The following is an 8,399-nucleotide window of genomic DNA, read 5'->3' as shown; positions in this document are numbered from 1 at the left end:
TTGAAGTTGGATGTCTGAAAGAGTTACTGGAATTGTTGAGGAGATATTATTCCAATCCTCAGCCTCCCTCCACTTATCTAGGAGGGATGCTTGGAATTGTTAATTCTTTGGGTGCAGAAGCTGGGTTGGTTCTGATTCATCCCTTATCCTCCAATTACGGTCGTTACAGGCTGAAGGTGATTGAGGATTTTCCCTCACTAGCCTTCTAATCATTTTTCGTGGTCCTTGTTTCTTACAGTGAAATGTTCTCTTGGCAGGAATCTTCTCATATAATGCACGCACTTCTTTCAAGTCCTGTCTGCGAGCCTTTGTTAACATCATCAATGCAAGAGATGTTTCTTGTTGCTCAACATTCTGAAGATAATCAGCTGCAACAATACTCTGCGTGGGCACTTTCTTTTCTTCGACATAATCTGTGGTCCAAGGAAGTAAATTCGGATGATCATATTCAGACTGATACCACTGTCCCAGAAGTTGCTTCTCAAAGTTTCTCCAATGATAGTATAGTCATTAAACTCTGCTCATGGTTAACGAATGTGAATTCATCAAAGATGGATAGGCCAAATACAGAGGTGATGAGCTCCATTTATTGTTCTTGTTTCAGAATTCTTCATGTTGAAAGTTTATGTCACTCTATATCTGATGAAGGACTCACTGTAAAACTTTAGTCAGAAGTGGTTATCATGGACTCACAAAATCAACTTATATTTTGCTTTCTGAAGTGTTTGATTTTCCCTTGTTGGTGTACTTTCTGTTGTTGAGACTCTAAATTCTTGAATAGAACGAAATGAAGACATGTCCAACATATGGTTCAAGATGACCTATAACCTTGTGAATGCAGTGGTGATCAAAATAGAAGTTACTAGATTTGTTTGATGGGTTTTTTTTTTAACATTTGACTTGCAGACACATGGAATGTGCTTGTTGAAGTTGTAGCAACTTTACAACGTGCTGAAGGAAGCATTAAAAGACAGTGGCTTGTTTATGCAGTGGAGATTAGCTGTGTCTCTAATTTTCCCTCTATGGTATGCAACTATTCCCATACTTTTTGACGCATTACTAATGAAATGGATAGGACATTAACTATTGCTTTTGTTCATAAGTTGTACGTGTCTCGGTTTGCTTGAAGGCTTGTCCATACCCAGCATGTTATATTAATTGCAATTAACACTGATGAATCAAAAATGATTTCAAAAGTATTTAAGTTTTGACTTATAAATTAGAGTCAAACAGCAAAAGAAGTCGGTCCTGCCTTTTTGTTCCCCCTTAACTCTCTTAGTCCCATTCTAATTATCGATCGAAGGTACTCAAGTAATGTGAGTTGAAAGAGATGCTTTCTTGTATTCAGTGTGTTGTACTGCATTGGGATTATGAGTGATGATGCTTAAGTGTTTAGTAAACACACCACTAGCTCTTTGTTTTCAGGACAGGTTTGCCTCTATAGTAAGATGTTAAGTTTCCATTTTATTACCCCAGCTCTGTTGCCTCGTGATAAAATGGGTTTCTGCTCATGTGGAAAGATGGAGCAAATGGGATTCGCTTATCTGTGTTGCTGCTGTAAGATTACATGTTTGTTCATCATGCTTCTATGTAACTTTCTTAATCTCTTGCAGCCAATGCAATTTATTGGCCTGCTCTCAGGCAGTTGCTGCAAATACATGCCTTTGTTGATCCCGGATCGCTTCAGTGTCTTGTCTCTTTGCTAAGGTAACAATGGTATCTCATATTTGATTAGTTTTGTGTTGGTTAGTTAAGGAAGGTGAGAATAAATTCCCATCTCCAACAGCTCAGTTTCAGTGAGGCTTTATGTTTTGTCTCCTTGTCTATGAGATTCATTTTGCTCTATTGTATATATTTCAGGGCATCCGAGCTGTAACTGGTCCAATGGGGTGTCTACTTATTGTCAAGGTACTTCCTTTACTTTATCCTACCACCTTATATAGTATTTTGGCATACATGTAAACTTGTGTATACAAGGGAAAAACTAAAAATTTTGTAAACGACACTTTCATTGCCACGGAAATTCCGGGAGTTTATGCAGTTCTAACAACCTGGGTACGATTGCGAGGTCAGGGATGAAAGAATTCATGGAGGCATTGCAGGCGGGAGCTGATGTGAGCATGATCGGTCAATTTGATGTCGGTTTCTACTCTGCTTATTTGGTGGCTGAGAAAGTCATTGTGACTACTAAGCACAATGATGATGAGCAGTACATCTGGGAGTCCCAGGCCGGTCGTTCCTTCACCGTTACGAGAGATGTGAGTGGGGAGCAACTTGGCAGAGGGACAAAGATCACCCTCTTCCTTAAGGAGGACCAGGTGAGTTCATTTATGGTTGCTTTTATGAATTGATGGAGAAGATTTGCATTGGTTTTGGATGATACATGATGCTAACAGCGTCACGTCTCTGTTTTCCTCAGCTGGAGTACCTGGAAGAAAGAAGGATTAAGGACCTTGTGAAGAAGCACTCCGAGTTCATTAACTACCCCATCTATCTATGGACTGAGAAGACAACCGAGAAAGAGATCAGTGATGATGAGGATGATGAGCCCAAGAAGGAAGAGGAAGATGTTGAGGACGTCAATGAGGAGAAGGAAGAAAAGAAGTCCAAGAAGAAGAAGATTAAGGAGGTTTCTCATGAGTGGTAGCTCATCAACAAACTGAAACCCATCTGGCTGTGAAAGCCAGAGGAGATCACCAAGGAGGAGTATGCTTCCTTCTACAAGAGCTTGACCAATGATTGGGAAGACCATCTTGCCATGAAGCACTTCTCTGTTGAGGGGCATCTTGAATTCAAGGCTATTTTGTTCGTCCCAAAACGTGCTCCGTTCGACCTCTTCGATACTTGCAAGAAGATGAACGACATCAAGCTCTATGTTAGGAGGGTTTTCATTATGGACAACTGCGAGGAGCTCATTCCTGAGTATCTGAGATACGTGAAAGGAGTTGTTGATTCTGATGACTTGCCCCTCAACATTTCTCGTGAGATGCTGCAACAGAACAAGATTCTGAAGGTCATCAGGAAAAATCTTGTCAAGAAGTGCATTGAGATGTTCAATGAGATTGCAGAGAACAAGGAGGACTACAACAAATTCTGTGAGGCCTTCTCGAAGAACTTGAAATTGGGTATCCATGAAGACAGCCAGAATAGAGCTAAAGTTGCAGACCTCCTCCGGTACCACTCGACAAAGAGTGGGGATGAAATGACAAGTCTGAAGGATTATGTCACGAGGATGAAGGAGGGTCAGAAGGATATCTACTATATCACTGGTGAAAGCAAGAAGGCTGTAGAGAACTCTCCGTTCTTGGAGCGGCTCAAGAAAAAGGCTATGAGGTGCTTTTCATGGTGGACGCAATTGACGAGTATGCTGTAGGACAATTGAAGGAGTATGATGGAAAGAAGTTGGTCTCTGCAACCAAAGAAGGCCTGAAACTTGATGATGAAAGCAAGGAAGAGAAGAAGAAAAAGGAGGAGAAAAAGAAGTCCTTTGAGAACTTGTGCAAGACAATGAAGGACATTTTGGGAGACAAAATAGAAAAAGTCGTGGTATCGGACAGAATTGTGGACTCTCCCTGCTGTTTGGTGACAGGAGAATATGGATGGTTTGCAAATATGGAAAGGATTATGAAGGCTCAGGCTCTGAGGGACAACAGCATGAGCTCTTACATGTCAAGCAAGAAGACAATGGAGATCAACCCTGATAATGGCATCATGGAGGAGCTGAGGCTGATAAGAACGACAAGTCCGTGAAGGACTTGGTGATGTTGCTGTTTGAGACTGCTCTTTTAACATTCGGGTTCAGTCTCGATGACCCCAACACTTTTGCAGCGAGGATTCACAGGATGCTGAAACTGGGTCCGAGCATTGACGAGGATGAGACTGCTGGTGATGATGTTGACATGCCTGCCTTGGAATAGGATGGTGCTGAGGAGAGCAAAATGGAGGAAGTGGACTAAGCTTCTGCGACATCGAAGTGAACTCCATTTTGTACTAGTGCCATAGAAAGATGAGGGGTGTGTGATATGTTAATGGATATAGTGCTTCTAAATTGTTACTTCTATTATTGTATCCATAAGGCTTATCATCTGAAAGGAGTTCGATATTTTGTGCTACCAGCAGTGTGTAAATGATTTTGTTTGGCAGATCTTGTTATCGTGTCTGCGATAGAATTTCAGGGTAACAACTCCTTAAGGCGTCATTGTTGCGTGAATTGGACTTGGAAATTTAAGAAACTCTCAAAGTTCGGTGCATGCAAAGTCCCTAAGGGCATGAGCCTATTCGAACAGTGAGTGCGGAATGGACTCAATCATGGTGGAAGAAATACATAGCACTCTTTTGTGGCGACAGCTTCTTGATCAATTATCTACCTACTCGTTCCTTGCATGTGCATGGCATTACCCACGAAAGGGTCCCCCTTCTCAAGAGTAGGAAGTCACGGTTGTACTATTCTGCACCAAAGTTTGCGCAAAGAATGAAAGAAAAGTTTACATAGTTCTGTCCGTTGGCTTTAACCATGTTTGGATTGCCTCAATAGAAATATGATTGGCAATCTCTACTGATTCTGTATATTCAGGACTACCAAGCGAGCAAAATATAAGTATGTATTACATCTGATCTCCGGAAGAAACTCTTGAGTCACTCGTGCATACATGTAATGTAAATTAAAACCCATATCTTCATGGGCTTTCTAGTTCAGCATAAGCTCGTACATAGCTCAATGTTATTGCCTTCCGATTGAGAAAATGGAAGTATAGTACAAGAACACGGGATTCCGAAATAGGTGTGATGTATTCCATGTGGATTATCTACCTCCAAACGATGGATTTTATGTGTAATCAAGCCATCTTCAGTAAAAACCAGAAGCACATAACCAGGCATTCCGATGAGGTGCATCATACAGAAGAGAGATTCTAGTTATAGCATCCTCGCAAAATGAGCGCCCTGTCCTGCTTTGAGCATTGTTGCAGAAGTCTCTCTTTGGTTGTCGTCATTCTGCATAAGACAAGACAATCGAGAATCAAATCACTCAGTTTATGAATCAAATTGATTCAGAAGCAAAATCATCAAGAACATGCATCTTCTTCTAACTGTCCTTCGATTATTAAGAATAACGAGGCATTACTTCAACAGTTATCTAGTAACTTTACAAATAGTCATTACTATGATCCACATTTAACCTTGTTGTCTAAGAAAGAATAACAAGAAAACGTCTGTTGCTTTCCTAAGGGGAAAAAACATAACATGTGCAGCCAAGATCAAATTCTTCGGTTTAAGGCCCTAAATCTCCCAGTAATTACTAAATTCCCACCATATAATCTTCAAGAAAAAATAGTTGAATGAAAAATGACATAAAAAATCAAAAAGACTTGGAAATCACGTTGACCATTTAGTAGTAGCCCATATATTACGGGCATATGCTGATCTTATATTAACAGCAGCAGAGCCAAAGTTCCTAGCATCAAGCCAAAACAAAAATTTGCTTGATCTTTTATCAAGGTCCAGATGTTGGAAGATCTTGCTTCTACAAAGGGACCTCGTGCATCAAGTTCATAAACAAGTAGCTGGCAGTCTTACATTTCAAAACTTCAATTGTAACAAAAATAATGAGTTACAACACCAGTAGATGATAAAAAGGACAAGAAAAATTTCCAGTCCACTTATTGTTATATTCTATTACACCCTTGGGATGATACAAAATACAAAAGCCAAAGAATAAGCCAAAACAGAAAGCCAATTCAAAAGCATAACCTGTGCACATCAACAACATCAGATTCCAACGTAAATTTTGCATATTCAAGAGAATTTCAAAGAACAATAAACTAATAGGAATAGGAAAAAAGGATGAGACAGTTGGCATTTGAAGGGTATAACAATCACAAGCCCTGCAAAAACATGAATGCCGTGCACCCGAAAGAGTTTGACCTACCCACAGAAAGAATAAAAATTTGATTTAGTAATTCTCATACGCTCTTGAACACCTATGAAAATCATTAGATCTACCGCATGCTTCTTAGTATTCAGATTTCCCATTGGGCACGGACGAGACACGAGTATAGTTCTTTGATGGCAAAGATATAATTGCTGAATTCGGACAGAAATCATCCAAATTCAAGCATCAAAACATCTCAGTTTCTCAACCATTTGCCAGGTGATGAAAAGGGCAGCTTTGCAGCTTAACGCTTAAGTCATCATAAATCAATATCAATAAAAAACAAACCCTCAATGTATCTGCCCCGAAAGGGCTCAATGACAAGAACCAAGACCTCATAAACTCATGACTTCCAGCTATTCTTACCGATAAGCAGGAAGGGCTTCATACTCAGACCAATCTTACGTAGTAAAGATCTCTCCTCATCACTTATGGTTTCCAGATCAACTGGAAGGTCTGCTGATCTAAGATTCTCCTGCACTTTTGCTAGAGCTTTCTCAGCCTTTTTGACCTTCCCTTTAGCCTGGAAAGAAGAGGAAAATATAAATGGAAAATGTGATAAATAATTAAGGAAATAGAGCAGAATTTTATAGCATAAGTTTGTTCAATCAAGAAGATTACAAGAGCAAGTTTCTTCTCAAGATATTTCAAGAGTGCAGCATGCTTATTGAGTGATTCATCTCAACGCATTTGCTCAACATCTTTGCTACTTATTTCATTCCCCCACCGAGAGGTGGCAGCCAGAGTTTCAGTAAGAGTGCCAGCAACAAGTGGGCTTTTAGAAGCTTTGAATTTTCATTCAATTGCAGCTGAGGCCCTCTGACGTGCTTGGTCGTCCTCATTTGCCTGCACATCTGTTAGTTTTTCTCTCTTTCAGTGCTTCTACCACCACAGGAGGCAAGAAGTCATTGCCCCTATAAAACACAATATAATCTTTGTTCCTACAAAGTAGTGTTCCCCCAGTTAAATTCTGCATTCAAAATGACACAAATCAATAACAAGAGCACCAAATTTTCCTTACCTAAAGAAAAAGGACGGAATATGCAACACTAAACAGAAGTTGATATTATCATAATGCCAGAACATTAAGATTGGAACAAAATGCTCGGAGAGATAAGAACTTGCATAACCAATCCTTCACAACACTACACAAGTATGTCCCAGAATGGTGACACACTAATCTTGGCTGAGTTTTACCATTATGATAAACATTATAAATTCCATGGTCAGAGATGAAATATAAAATTCAGCATTGTACTGTGGGCTTGAAGGATGATGATTTAGTCAAACTACCACTCTATGGCAAATAGTCGGTAATTCTTTCTGTCAGGCAAATCAAATAAAGTACAGAGTCTGAAAGGTTCTGTGCTCGATGAAAGCAACAGAACACCCATTTTCAACAATATAATTAGCTCATACATATATGCTAAAAAGTCAACATATGTAGATTGTCCAACCTTCAGTTCCTCAGCCATTCTATCATTGCAAGTATTTAGCACGCCGCATTTAATTGCTATTTTTGCAATAGCACTGCTCTCCCACAACTTTCCAATGGCCTCAGCAAGACCTTGCAGCTTTCTGTTTCTTCCTACAAATAAAGTAGGATTACTTTAGAACAATTTTGAGACGTAGTTTAATCAAACCAGTTTGTCAGCCATTAACCAGCTTGAGTTCATGACTACATCCGCTACAAACCTTTCACGACGGCTAGATACCAAAGCTGAATCAAGAGTAGTTGCTTCAAATTAGCAGATCCTCTTCCCCTGCCCTTTCCTCTTGTAGAAGTTTTCCCTCTTCCTAGATCTGAAGTAGCACCGGAGGATCTGCAAACTCCCAATGATCCTTTCCGGCCTCTGGTGGCAGAGTTTGAGCCAAGTATCTCTGCTGTGTGCTCATCATCGCTAAAAGAAACTGTGCTTCCTATTCCTGCAGCACTCCTATTTCTAGCAGCCTGGGCAGAATTTAACATGAAAATTTTAGCACTTAATGGCTTCACAGAGAAACTCATAAGAATCCAAGAAGGATAATCAGTGCTACAGCTAGATTTACCTCCACAGAAGGTGCACTGGATGTTCCATGTGGGGTGTCACTGATATGTACAGAACGTTCCTTAACGCGTTCCTGAATATAAAGAAAAAAGTTAATTAAGCATCAATATTTACTTTAGGCAGCACTTGGCACGAAGAAGATGAGTTAAAAAGAACTTCAGCCTATCGTCAACAGGAATTAAAACCAACAGGCAAAAATAATGCTCGAGACTGTATCCAAGCTCCTAGTTTCTCTCATTGAAATGCCCTTCTGTAACTGCTGGAAAGACCTTACAATAAGATATACAAGAAATTCCTGCTTTACTCTAATAACAGCCACAATCATAGCAGAAAGTTAAAGCCTGACTACAGATTGAAGCAAATGAGCTAAAGCCCCCAAAAATTTGGAAGAACTCCATACATTAAATGGTTGGATGAGACTA

At 39.9% G+C, this 8,399-nt stretch overlaps 2 long non-coding RNA genes and 1 pseudogene across 3 annotated transcripts; 2 read left to right on the top strand and 1 right to left on the bottom strand.

Annotated features, from left to right (window-relative positions):
- The first annotated feature begins 290 nt into the window (after positions 1 to 290).
- Positions 291 to 1,697, top strand: LOC108954006. Its single transcript, XR_005546268.1, has 3 exons — positions 291 to 572; positions 907 to 1,025; positions 1,614 to 1,697. It is a non-coding gene; the product is annotated as an uncharacterized LOC108954006 (long non-coding RNA).
- A 187-nt stretch (positions 1,698 to 1,884) lies between these two features.
- On the top strand, positions 1,885 to 4,060 carry LOC104435634 (annotated as a pseudogene).
- A 493-nt stretch (positions 4,061 to 4,553) lies between these two features.
- LOC104433539 lies at positions 4,554 to 7,471 on the bottom strand. Of its 2 annotated transcripts, XR_005546448.1 has the most exons (4): positions 7,387 to 7,471; positions 6,551 to 6,899; positions 6,296 to 6,452; positions 4,554 to 4,992 (listed from the first exon to the last, which is right to left on the bottom strand). It is a non-coding gene; the product is annotated as an uncharacterized LOC104433539 (long non-coding RNA). The 2 variants fall into 2 exon arrangements; XR_005546447.1 differs by having other exon boundaries at positions 6,551 to 7,471.
- Positions 7,472 to 8,399: the final 928 nt, after the last annotated feature.

This window comes from Eucalyptus grandis, chromosome 9 (assembly GCF_016545825.1).
Source record: "Eucalyptus grandis isolate ANBG69807.140 chromosome 9, ASM1654582v1, whole genome shotgun sequence".
Taxonomy (NCBI): domain Eukaryota; kingdom Viridiplantae; phylum Streptophyta; class Magnoliopsida; order Myrtales; family Myrtaceae; genus Eucalyptus; species Eucalyptus grandis.
The sequence above is the reverse complement of the archived record's forward strand: the minus strand, read 5'-3'. Positions and strand labels throughout refer to the sequence as shown.